Source organism: Oryx dammah, unplaced genomic scaffold (assembly GCF_014754425.2).
Source record: "Oryx dammah isolate SB20612 unplaced genomic scaffold, SCBI_Odam_1.1 HiC_scaffold_8, whole genome shotgun sequence".
NCBI classification, from domain to species: Eukaryota; Metazoa; Chordata; class Mammalia; order Artiodactyla; family Bovidae; genus Oryx; species Oryx dammah.
In genome coordinates, this window is record NW_024070192.1 from 55,775,272 (window position 1) to 55,789,029 (window position 13,758).

The window sequence follows — 13,758 nt, forward strand, 5'->3', positions numbered from 1 at the left end:
ATAGAGATGATGAAACTAACCCTGCTTACTCTAAGGGGTGCCGTGGTGCCAACAGACAACAGATAGAAAGTCATACCTAGTGAAACTTTCCAAATAAAAGAAAAATAAGACTCAACTCAGTCTCAGGTCATAAGAAGATTTTGTTTCTTTCAAGGAAAATGATGACTCTTTCACAGGAGCAGAGAAAAAATGAAAAAGACAACTACTATATTGAGGACTATGAAATGAACCCCTAAATATTATTCTTTTCATGTCAAATTACAGTTTCTCTTTTGGAAACAGAAGGAAAAATATAGCTGTTCTTTTTTTTTTTTTTTTTCTTTTTCTTTTTTTTTACAAAACGTCTTCTTTAAGCCAAGGTTGGACGAAACTACTGATGCAGCATTCAGGGTTGGCTGGGTCTTTACTCTCTTTGCATTATTTCAGTATTTCTTGGACACCACTGCCTCATCAGGCATTGATGGAAAATATGTTGGAACACTTGCCTGATAACCAGTAGGTTCAAATCTATTCATCAAACATCTTGAAAACTATACCTTAAATGTGCTGGGGAAAGGTTTTGTTCTCTGAGGATATATAAGTTTTGCTTCATGCTGGGACTGAACTCCTAGAGTTCTGTTTTTCACTTCTCTTTGGACCTCTTCCTTTAGGATATTTAATTATCCATTAGCAATGACAAGATTAAGGTTCAGTGCAAAACTGATAAGAACTTTGGACAGAGAGACAAGATTACAACTTACCATTAATATGAGTGACCTGGAACAAGGTGCTGACATCAAAATCCTGTGAGCATTGGCTTAATATGACTCTTTCTGTTGCTTGCATTCCTCATGATTAGGACAAAGCATAGAAAGTCTAACAGTCAGCATAAAAAATAAATCATAATCAAGAAAGCATGTGCTGTTGCCAGATTTTTAAAGTTGATTCCTTTGATCTTTGCAACAACTCTTGAGGCAAGTATTTTTACCTCTTTTTCATGGATGAACAAACTCATGTTAAATAGTTTTTCCTAAAACTCAAGGTGATAGGTGGCAGTGGATGCTTCTTAGAAGAGGTGAGGTTAATCCAAGTTCTGATAAAAATAAGATGCATTATCTTGGGAGAAGAAAGGGCATTTTATGCATCAGATTTGCCAGTACATAAATCCAAGAGTCTGAGAAGACAAAAGTCTTTGATTCCAAAGTGTAATCTAGTATTTACAGGCTGTGGGACCTTTGACAAGTCACTTCACACATGTAGGTCTTATTTCTCTGACTTATAGGATTGTTGGAAAAGTTAAATGCTGTAATGTATGTAAATAAGCTATCACATGACCTAAAATCTAGGAGTGAACATCATCATCATCATCATTTAAACCATTGCTCTCACCAACACTGCATTTATTATTGTCACTAATGACAACTTTATTTACTCTTAGCATTTTAAGAAGTTATAATAAGGTAATGGATATTAAAATGATTCCTGACACAAAAAGAAAATGCTCTAAATAGCTTAAAAGTATTGGAATTTGCTTTAGTCAAAGGGAGTTAAATCACTGAATTTTCAAATGGAATAAATTGAATTCAAGATAACTGCTATGCACTTAATTTTCTCAACTCTCATCTACTCCAGCATCTTAACTCCTGAGAATGCTAAAAGATGCTTTAAAGTGAAAAAGAAGCACAGTTCACCAATCTCTTCAGGCTCTGATATTTGTTTCTATACAATTCAGCTGTAATCTTATTGCTTGGTTAAACACTGGCTTCATGCAGAATGTTTAAAAAACAAGGTCAGTCTCATCTCCTGCAGTGCATTTTATCAACATGGATGGGGTATCAGTCAGAGATTTACTATTTTATAAAAGACAGAGTTCTCTTAAGCTTACCAGTAGAAAAGGTGATTAGGAGACAAGGATTTTCTTTGTTCCCAGAGGAAATGGCAAGGGTGAGAGTCCATCTTAAATCAAAATTGTAGATACGATTCTGATACTTATGTCAGTCTTGTTAGGCGTCAAGCAAGAAAGGAATAGAGAGACTAGGACAACCCAGAATGTTAATAATTTCTGCCAATAGAAATATTAGCCAAGAGTGGAGGGAGCCTGGCATTGTCATACACACTGTCTGAGATACCAGCACCGGGGAGGGGAACTCTGCAGTATCTGGCAAAATAAGAAAGTATGTAAACTGGGAGACTGGGATTGACATATATTTACTACTATATATAAAATAACTTACAAGAAACTGCCGTATAGCACAGGAAACTGTACTCAATACTCTGTGATGACTGACATGGGAAAAGAAATTTAAAATGAGTGGATATTTGTATATGTATAACTGATTCACTTTGCTGTACACTGGAAACTAACAAAATACTGTAAACCAACTACACTCCAATAAAAATTAAAGAGAGAAAAAGAAAGAAATATCTGCATTGTATTAGTTCCATGCATGCTTGAGAGCTCAGCCCTTCATGAAGATAGCTGCTGTAAACACAGTGGTTTTCAAGTAGCATTAGTGGTGATAATGGTGATGAAAAAAGTCACTGTAACCCTTCAGCATGATTTCATTGCCCTACGGATTAAACTGTTGTTTACAGCTCATTTTTGTAGGCTCCATTATAGCCTAACTACTTCATCAAAAGAAAGTTCTTGAATGAAGAAGAGACTCCCACCATTAAAACCACGGTTCCCCTCATGACTATGCTTCACATGTTCTGATATGCTTTGTTTTCCTGTAAAAGTATATAAATTTCATTTTGAACACAGGGAAAGTGCACCAAATGTCTTCTGAGTCATTAACAGAGTGACATTCATCCATGACCTGGGTAGGACTTAGGAACACAGGCCTTTATTTCTTAGGACTCAACTGGGGATTCCCTTTCTCTTCCACAAATCTACCTTTTATGATGAACCTGACAAGTTCTTCCTGTCCCTTTAAACATAGCAAAGGGAACAGACTATTTGATATTACTTCCACAAATGCAAAGACTATAGCAAGGATATCAACATTCTCATCCAAAAGTCAGAGTATATCAACTTTCCTGTCTAGTACTCAGGTTTAACTTGGAGACTTGTTATCTTAATCCCCTCTGCCCTCAACTGGTTATAGAGATCCACTTGAGACATGAGAGAATTTTCAAGAACTGAGGCGAGTTATCTTCATAGGGTTAGGTGTTGTTTCCTACCCTTTTGCTGGACAGTATATATAGATTGGGGTCCACTGTGGGCCCAGGTAGAATGCTTCCAATTACACAATGATTGGATGAAATAGTGGCTGAATTCCAGTAATGGAGTCAGGCTTCCCGATGGTTTGTGTTTTCAATAGGCAACTTACCTTTTTCTGGTTCTGTGTAGTCCTGGGCATCAGATGGTAGTCCTCTGATGCCCAGGCAGTGGTATAGTGGTAAGTGTCTATCAATTTGCTTCCCTTGAAAAAACTCTGATTTGTAGCAAGCCTTAGGATTTTTTAAGCTAAAGTATCTTTTCTCCCCTTAGACAACTTTTAATATTTTATTTTGTTTCATTATTTAGGACTGTGATGAATTAAAATGTGTTTTATTCAAAGCTTTTTCTGCTTGTTTGTAACAATTCTAAAATTTATAGTTTGATGTCCTTCAGCAATTTTAGAAGTTTTTCTACCAGTGCTGCTGCGTGCTAAGTCGCTTCAGTTGTGTCCAACTCTTTGCGACCTAATGGACCGTAGCCCACCAGACTCGACTGTCCATGAGATTCTCAAGGCAAGAACACTGGAGTGGATTGCCATGCCATCCTCCAGGGGATCTTTCTGGCCCAGGGACTGAACCTGCACCTCTTACATTTCCTGCATTGGCAGGTGGGTACTTTACCATTAGGTCCACCTGGGAAGCCCACCAGTATTTCTTCAAACATTCTGCTTTATTATCTTCTCTCACTTTTATGATGTCATAATTACACAGATTTTAGAATTTCTTATCTTCATCCATATATTTCTTGGATATTTCTGTATTTTCCAATATTCTGTTATCTCCATGATTCTATATGTGTATTTCCAACAGAATTATTTTCACACACCTTAATTCTCACCTCAGAGGAGATGGTTAGATGGCATCAATGACTCAATGAACATGAGTCTGAGCAAACTCTGGGAAATAGTGAAGGACAGGGAAGCCTGGTGTGCTGCAGTCCGTGGGGTCACAAAGAGTTGAACAGGACTGAGTGACTGGACAACACTTGTATTTACTTCATAGTTAGGAATTTATATTGAGTTGCTAATTTCAGCTTTTCTCTTTTCAGTTCCATAATTTTACTTTCTTTTTTTTTTAAACATATTCTAGTTTACAGCTAAAATTTTTCATCTAATCTACATGTCATGCAATTGATGACATTAATTTCTGAAATATCCAAATAGATCATACAGCTCAATACCAAACAATCCAATCAAAAATGGGCAGAAGACCTATGTAGACATTTCTCCATACATGAATAATCTTTTCTAATGTTTTGGACATAGAAATTCCAGTTTTTTTAAAGTCTAGGTCTTTCACAGAACTAGAACAATTATTTTTAATTTGTATAGAAATATAAAAGACCTGGAATAGCCAAAGCAATTAAAAAGTGGAACTGAAGGAATCAGGCTCCCTTACTTCAGATTATACTACAAAGCTATAGTTATCAAAACAGTGTGGTACTAGCACAAAAACAAAATAGATACAGATATTGACATAGACCAATTGAACAGGATATAAATCCCCAAAATAAGCCCACTTACTTTTTCTCAGTTAATTTATGACAAAGGAAGCAAGAAGATACAAAGGAGAAAACACAGTCTCTTCAAAAAGTGCTGCTAGGAAAACTAGACAGCTACTTGTCAAAGAATGAAATGACAGCATTCTCTAAGCCATACCAAAAATTAACTCAAGATGGACTAAAGACCTAAATGTAATTCCAGATGGTATAAAACTCCTAGAAGAAAGCATAATAAAAAGAGTCTTTGATATAAATCACAGCAATATTTTTTGGATCCATCTCCTATAGTAATTGAAACAAAAGCAAAAGAAAATAAATGGGGCCTAATTAAACATAAAAGATTTTGCACAGCAAAGGAAAGCATAAAAAAAAAAAGATAATCTACAGAATGGAAGAAAATATTTGCAAATGATGCAATCAAAAAGTCATTAATTTCTGAAATATACAAATAGCTCATACAGTTCAATGTCAAACAACCCAATCAAAAATGGGCAGAAGACCTATATAGACATTTCTCCAAAGAAGATACAACCTCCCTAATACCATCTAAGCTCTGCTTAGCTTCTCAGCTTCTTTGCCTTGACTTATAAATTAGTAAAAACCTCAAGAGGAAGTGTAAAGCCTTAGTAACGTATTCATCTATTTGCATTTTTCCCTGGGTTTTTTAGCCCCTAGGTCACTACTTTCATTGTAGTTTTCCCATTCTTTCAAATAGATTGTGATAAATGTAATCGACCTTTCCTAGAGTGGAAAACAAGCTAGTCTACCAGGGTAAAAACTAAAAACCCCCTTTGTTTCTCTGTGTGCATGAGTGGCAAGTGAAAGGTTGAGAGACAATTTCACATTTTTCTCAAATTGTGAATACACTTTGTGGGTATGGTAAATCATCCATATGGATCTTCCTTTTCTTCTATTCATTACTTAAATGTTGGTGTTCATTAGGATTTCTTCTTGAGAGATATTATTCATGCAGTGCATGAAATGTTGCCCATATTCTGAAGAATCCTAAGTTTATTTCTCCACCCCCAGAATATTCATCTGGGCTTCAACCCTAGACTTCAAACACTTTATTAAGAATCTCTCTCTGCAAATCCTCTTTGAATCTATAACTTTTACATCCAATACTGAAATTACCTTCCTTTTCACCTTACCACTCTCAACTTGCTTTCCTGCCTCTATTCACTGTTTTACTTAATAAAGGTCTAATTTCTCCTGCATCCTATTTTTTTTTCTTTTCTTTGCCACACCTCATGTCATGTGGGATCTTATTTCATTGACCAGAGACTGGTGCCCCGGTAAGATACCTCTTTTCCTGGAAGCATGGATTCTTAACCACTAGATCATCAGGGGAAATCCCCCAGGATCTTACCTTAAACTACAAACTATAAAGTAATCCTCTATTTTTTTTGTGTTAAATCTCACATGATTCATGAAGTATTCTATATGCAGGAGTATTACAGAACATATAAAAATTTCAATCACATTTTAATATATTTTAGTATATAGTATAAAATATTTAAATACACTCCCTTCACAATGTATAATCCCACTTACACATTGAGATTGACATAAGTTAGGACATATGGCAACGATTTCTCACCAAGGTTTTCCAACATTCTGCTAATTCAGGGATGGCAAATGCTTAGCTTATGCCAGCTGCCTCCTTCTCTTCTTTTCTTTCTTACATGGATGATAACCATTGCTTCTTTCCTATGGGAGACTTTCCTCCTGAGTCCAGGTGCAATACTGAAGCCCTTCTCAAAGCCGCATCCCATAGAGACAGTACTAGACTTGATAAACAAGTGGAATCCCATTTGTCCTCTCCTCTCTGTCCTCCTCTACCAGATGGTGTGTAGACAGTATAGACTGTCCCAGCATCTGGCCCTGGCTGCGGGGACTGAGGGTAGATGGCAGTATGGTTCAGCAGGCCAAGAGAGAAACCAGAGGCAGGGGTGGTGTTTCCTCAGAATGCTGTTACTGCTTGTATTTGCTTAAAGCTCACGGTCTCCCCCTGTATTGTACTTGTTAAGCATCTTACATTTCACTCCCTGTCTGAGTGGAGGGAAACCTCTTTGCAGGTTGGATGACAGTGGTGGCTTCACTGTCATATTAGTCTAATTGCTGAGTCTACAGCAAGATGCTTGTAGGAGACAGGAAGAATAAAAGAAAAGCAGGCCCCAGCAAGGGCCACAAAAGAAATTTATAATTATTGATAAGCTGGATGCTATAAGGCATGAGACTCTTGGAACAAGTCCAGAGGGAACAGGTCATAGTCTTGAAAACAAAATATGATCCTGGGGTTGGAAAACCAACCCCAGCTGTTTCTCAACTGGCGTCTCAGAGTCACATGTTTTACATATCTGGTGGAAAAATCTGTAGATAAAAATATTAGTCATGGTTACTGATTTTTTATTGATTACTGTTTCCTAATTGCTCAGCGGTTAATGATCACTTTGTTCTTTGCCCCTGAAGGCCACATGAGTTATAGTTCAACTTCCTGCATATTCTTTCCTTCACGGCTGAAAGTATAATAAAGCTGGCTTGGATTCCGTTTTGGCACCTTCTCCTTGGAGCGGTGTTGGTCCCCTGATCCTATCTCTGAATTGTTGTTTCTCATTCTCTCGCCGTATGGCACTTTCGGAAACACTGCTTGCCAGTCTCAACAAGTGGCACCCGAACACGGACCGAAAGTGAATCAGCCTGTGAGGCTAGCTCCTAGCGGCAGAAACGCGGGGAAATCCGGCCAGCTCGGCGGACGAGGAAAGTACTTGGGAAGTACACCCCTGCGGATTTGTCAATCAGAGTAACAATGGGGCAAAATCCTTCTCAGCATAGTGACTATATGCCAGTGTTAAAGACTTATTCATGTCAATGTATGGCAAAACCAATACAGTATTGTAAAGTAAAATAAAGTAAAATTAAAAAAAAAGTTGGGGGGTTGAGATATCTCACTCTTTTAAAGAATTGTTTTCTGCTATTGAAAAATATTGCTACTGGCTAGATCAAGATAAAGGGACTTTGAGGCATGAGGCATGGCAAGAAGTTATGCGTTGCCTGCACCGTGCCTACCAACGCAGCGAAAAGATGCCTTTGTCTATATGGTCAGAAGGGAATCTTATTAGCACAGCTTTAGGACCGCTGCGATCCAAAACCTCGGATTCAGGGGATTTTGTAGAACAAATTCAAGAGCGAATGGAGGAAACGAACTTATACGATAATACAGGTGATGAGGAAGAGAAACAATCAATAAAAATGAAAAAAGCCAAAAGAATGATAGAAGTCAAGAACAGATCATTCTCGCTCAACCAACTGCACCTTTGGTCGAGCCCCCTCCTTTCAATCTGAAACCCCTTGGGATGATGGATTTGCTTTTAAACCACAGATAACTGTGCCTAATAAAATGACACCTTTACAAAAGGGAGTTTGCATGACACAGTTGCAGGGGGATGAAGACGCTTTAGTTCTCCCTGTGGCTGTAACTCAAATCCCACCAGATCCTCAATTCCCACAAGGAGGAATGCATTATGATTATAATGCCATACCATTTAAAACCATAAAGAAGATAAAACAGGCATGTACACAATATGAAACTAATTCTCCTTATACCATGGGACTAATTCAGGGACTTTCACAAACTGAACGGTTAATTCCTTATGACTGGGAAACGATAGCCAGAACTTGCTTATCCACCTTGGAAGTTTTACAGTTTAGGACTTGGTGGCAAGATGAGGCAAATCAACAAGCTCGCAGAAATGTGACAGCCAACCCACCAGTTGATATAACACTTGATCAGTTAATGGGTAGCAGGACACATTTTGGCATTCAAGCTCAGTTACAGTTTGAAGATCAATTATTACTCACTCAAGTGAGAATGATATGTTTAAAAGCCTGGGAGAGAATAAATCCACCCAGACAAGCCTCGGTTTCATTTATCCAAATTAAACAATCAAATGGGGAACCTTATGTAGATTTTATTGCCAGGCTACATCAAAATTTAAATAAAACACTCTCACAACCTGGTTTGAAAGATTTGCTATGAAGTTCTTGCTTATGACAATGCTAACTCAGAAGGTAAAAAGGTGATTCTGCCTCTCAAAGCACAGGGTGCCCCTTTAGAAGAATACCTTAAAGTTTGCCAGGATATTGGGTCAGAACCATATAAAATGCAACTTCTGGCTCAAGCATCGTCTAAGGCTAATAAAAAGACAGATATGAGATGTCACCAAAGTGGAAAATTAGGACACATTAAAATAGACTGTAAAGGAAAAAGAAGGTAGTCAGTTGATTAACTATACTATTGGCTCTGATGCCACTGCTAATTGTATTGGTTTTGGAAGTATATGTATTAAAACAGGATATAAAAAGTGGCTGTCAGTTGTCAAGGAATCAAATGAGGATAAGACTGCCCTCCTTCTGTTAACTGCCTTTACTTTTTTAGAAAAAGAGGAAACTTCCAGCATGATGAATCTACCTGACCTTCCTGATTGTGTTGCTGAAATTAGCCATGGTGTTTAAAATTGGTTACGATGGAAATTATGTAAAGGATCAGAAGGTCACTTGTTAATGCTGCAGAAGGCTCCATTATCAACTGGGGACCCCAAGGAACCCCTAAACTTATAGAATCTAAAGTGTCTTCCCCACGGCTATATAATGATAAGGCAATTAGTACTTATGGTAGTCAATCCCTCATATGACATGGGGAGGGATTAGCTACCCCTTGCCTTGTTTAGCTCATTATCCCTTTCATGATGAAATATGGAAAATACCCATGGCATTAAAATAACTAATCTCTTGGAAGGAACGATATACTGAATGTATTTTATTTTATTTTTTTTTAAATTTTTTTTGGGGGGAGCATTTCTTCGGTTATTATTATTTTTTTAATTTTAATTTTTACTTTATTTTACTTTACAGTACTGTATTGGTTTTGCCATACATTGACATGAATCAGCCATGGGTGTTCATGAGTTCCCAATCCTGAGCCCCCCTCCCACCTTCTACCCCAAATGACCCAAAAGCTACCTTTAATTTTACAAAAAACTCCACCCACACTATTCAGACTTGTAAAAGAATTCCTTTTGTTTATATGATTGGACCAGCAAAATATGATCCCAATTTGGGATTAGTAACATGTCTTGATTGTTCATTTTATACTTGAACATTTAAGGGGTTAAGAGAAGAAAGATTATCAGCAACAGTATCAAGAAAATCTGATCCAGAAATTACATTGAGATGTTTGTTAAAAGCTTTTAATATATCTTGTTGTAGATCTTGAAAATCTACAGAAATATTATCTCAGTTCAATAGGTGTTGTTTAACTTTATCATTTTAACTTTATCATTTTTTTTTACCATTCCCTTTAATGAAAGCTGGCAGAGTATTTACATTCTTAAAACCAGAACTGGCATATGGGTTCCAGTTGATTTATAACCACCTTGGCAAGAAAGCCCTACATTATAAGTTATTGAAGAAATATTGAAAAATCTTAAACATTTTCTGGGATTGCTAATTGCTGCTGTCTTAGGCGTTATTGCTACTACCACTGTGGCAGCCGTAGCTGGAATGGCTCTTCATAAATCTATACAGACAGTTCATTTTATACAAGAATGGCATAAAGATGCTGATGTCCTTTGGACCATTCAACAAAAAATTGATGGAATGTTGGCCTCCCAAGGAGATTAACTAGTCAGTTTACAAAAACAGGTGAGACTAAGATGTGATTGGAACTATACTTCCTTTGTGTAACAGCTTTCAAATATAACAAGACACAATTCAAATGGGAGAAAGTTAAACAACACCTATTGAACCAAGGTAATAGTTTTGTAGATATTCAAGTCTACAACAAGATATATTAAAAGCTTTTAACAAACATCTCAATGTAATTTCTGGATCAGATTTTCTTGATACTGTTGCTGATAATCTTTCTTCTCTTAATCCCTTAAAACAGATCAAGACATTTGGATACGGAATTGCTCTGGTTATGGGAGTGCTATTAATTATGTGTTTGTGTTTCTGTATAGTCTGGAGAAGAACTATCAAGAGACAACAAAGCAAACAACAGCAACTAGCACTTCTCACCATTTCTCATCATGTGCAAAATCAAAAAGGGAGAAATGTAGGAGACAGAAAGAATAAAAGAAAAGCAGGCCCCAGCAAGGGCTGCAAAAGAAATTTATAATTATTGATAAACTGGATGCTATAAGGCATGAGACTCTTGGAACAAGTCCAGAGGGAACTGGTCATAGTTTTGAAAACAGAATATGATCCTGGGGTCAGAAAAACAACCCCAGACTATTTCTCAACTGGCATCTCAGAGTCACACGTTTTACATATCTGGTAGAAAATCTGTAGATAAGAATATTAGTCGTGGTTATTGATTTGTTATTGATTACTGTTTCCTAATTACTCAATGGCTAATGATCACTTTGTTCTTTGGCCCTGAAGGCCACATGAGTCCTAGTTTAACTCCTTCATGGCTGAAAGTGTAATAAAGCTGGCTTGGATTCAGTTTTGGCACCTTCACCTTGGAGCAATGTTGGTCCCCTGATCCTCGCTTTTCTCTGAATTCTTTTGTCTTGTTTCTCATTCTCTTGCTGTGTTGCCCTTTCAGAAACCCTGCTAGCCGAGCCAGTCTCAACAATGCTATTGTTTTTCTCTGGACTTTTATGAAAAATTGACATGATAAGTAAGTACCTGACTTATTCTTGATAGTCTTAGTTGCAGGTGTCTGTGTTACATTGCTGGTATTTGGTTGCAGTGCACCTCAACATACCTGGCTCCAGAGATATCAAGAAAGAGGGGTAGACTAAGATTACAAGAGTCCTGCAGAGTATGTAGTGGTGGAGTGTATGTCCAGGCCACTCAAGATGGCTGTTTTCTTGCTCTTTGTACATGCCCTGCTTAAGAGTTCATGCTTCATCTACAACCAGTCCATTCTGAAGGAGATCAACCCTGGGATTTCTTTGGAAGGAATGGTGCTAAAGCTGAAACACCAGTACTTTGGCCACCTCATGCGAAGAGTTGACTCATTGGAAAAGACTCTGATGCTGGGAGGGATTGGGGGCAGAAGGAGAAGGGGACGACCGAGGATGAGATGGCTGGATGGCATCACGCACTCGATGGGCATGAGTCTGAGTGAACTCCGGGAGTTGGTGATGGACAGGGAGGCCTGACATGCTGCAATTCATGGAGTTGCAAAGAGTCGGACATGACTGAGGGACTGAACTGAACTGAACACCCTACTCACAAGAATGTGCTTGACCCCTTGCCCCAAAGATGCATCGCTACAGGGAATCTGATCATGTCACTTCCATGTTTAAATGTCTATGCTGATCTTCTCTTGCTTACGAAAGGTTACATCTCACCAGTTGAGTGTATAAAGCCTTATACAATCCAATTCTAATGGAAAAGATCAGACTTACTTGTCATTACTGACACAAGTTCTCTAATCATTTATGGCAACACGTCACATTTATACAATCTGAAGGTCTTTTTATGTTTCTTTTGTTCATGCCATTACTTCTTCCTAAAATTCCCTTCCCCATTCACCACAAGCCTGTTAAACTCCTACAGACTCTTAATCTTTCCTAAACTTCTCTGAGCAGAATTAGTTGATCCTTCCTCTGGATCTCCAGAACACTTTTTTTAACCTTTAGTCAAGAATACAGAGATTTTCATTATTATGTATTTTAATTATTTACACATGTGGCTAGTAGGTTATTCCAGGTGACAGATGTGTCCTCATTCAGTGCATAAGGTCTAGCAGGTGTTCTGTCTTAACAGAATACATTCAGTGGACAGTCCTCTTTTCTCTTTGTGAACAGTGACAACAATGTTTGCTTATTTCCTCTTCACTTATTTACTCAACAGATACATTTTTAATATCTACTACGCCTTAGTCATGAGTATCATCCATGACAGCAATTTGCAGTTTCAGTCAATGCAACAGAAACTGAGCGACAACCACTTTAAGTGGCCTTTGTGCCAACATATCACTCTGCTGTGCTCCTTCCAGGGGCAAAGGGACAGAAAATGAAGTATTTGGCTCTCCTACAGTGTGCCACAATTCATGGCTTACATTGATAAATATTGATCTTGTATAAGTTACTCAGGAGAGGCAGCCAATGGTTCTCTGAACCACACACACACAGCCCTCACTCTCTTTTTGCAGTGATATTAATCATTTGTGAAGCTCTATGAATAAGTTCCTTGGATTTCAAGATGACTGATACTCAAACATTCTTTTTTTATTTAAGTGCAGAACTAAATTCAAGCAAGCAGCCAGACTACATGAAGTTACAATGCCCTTTTGTTCGCAGTAAGGTGAGAGATGCATGATACGTTTCCAAGGGTAAACATTCCATGCCTCCAAGTAAACACTGTTAAATGTGACTGCACATTTGTGCCTTTAATAAAACTGAAGGCATGAGGATAGGTCTTTACGAAAGTCTCATATCATAATCATTCCACTTTAAGTTTCAGTTGCTGGTGGAAAAAGGAGGGTTAGTGTGTGTGTGCATGTGTGTGTGTGTGTGTGAAATAGTGGGAAATTTATTTTCTTTGATCACAGCTGAAGCACGCTTTTGGATATATCAAACTGTGAATAGCACAGTGAAGGGTCTGTGTGTGATGAAGAGTCATTAAGATTAAAAACCAAAGGGCAACAAACATTGATTTTTCAGGGGTTCTACTGGTGAGATTACTAATGAGAGTGTTTAACCTCTGGAGACTTCATCACTGGAAGGACAGGAGGAGGATAAAGAGAGACTAACAAATAGCTTGTGCTCACTTGGCAGGAACTGGAATTTGTCATTTGAGCTCACACAAAGGGTCAAAATTCTGAAACATATTTGGAGAAACAAAGGAATGTGACTCATGCTCCTCCACATATTTATTTATGTGACTTTTCCCACCTTCAGTGGTTTTTGCCCTCTCATTCCAACATTTGACATTCTGTTTATTTTTGTCAGTTTTATCAACAGTTTAAAATGCACAAGAAATCCAATTTTTAGGAACTGATGGGCAGAAAATATTTAATGAGGGCTCAGATATATATA

General features: G+C 37.7%; 1 protein-coding gene and 1 long non-coding RNA gene across 2 annotated transcripts in view; one reads left to right on the forward strand and one right to left on the reverse strand.

Moving 5' to 3' along the window:
• Window positions 1-13,758, reverse strand: part of LOC120866506 (phosphatidylcholine transfer protein) — a 193,226-nt gene that overhangs the window by 129,291 nt on the left and 50,177 nt on the right. The gene's annotated exons all lie outside the window — the stretch shown is intronic.
• Window positions 2,894-13,758, forward strand: part of LOC120866507 — a 14,981-nt gene continuing 4,116 nt past the window's right edge. Inside the window, exons 1-2 of the long non-coding RNA XR_005721674.1 lie at window positions 2,894-2,905; window positions 5,984-5,989. This is a non-coding gene — a long non-coding RNA (uncharacterized LOC120866507). The remainder of the gene's footprint in view (window positions 2,906-5,983; window positions 5,990-13,758) is intronic.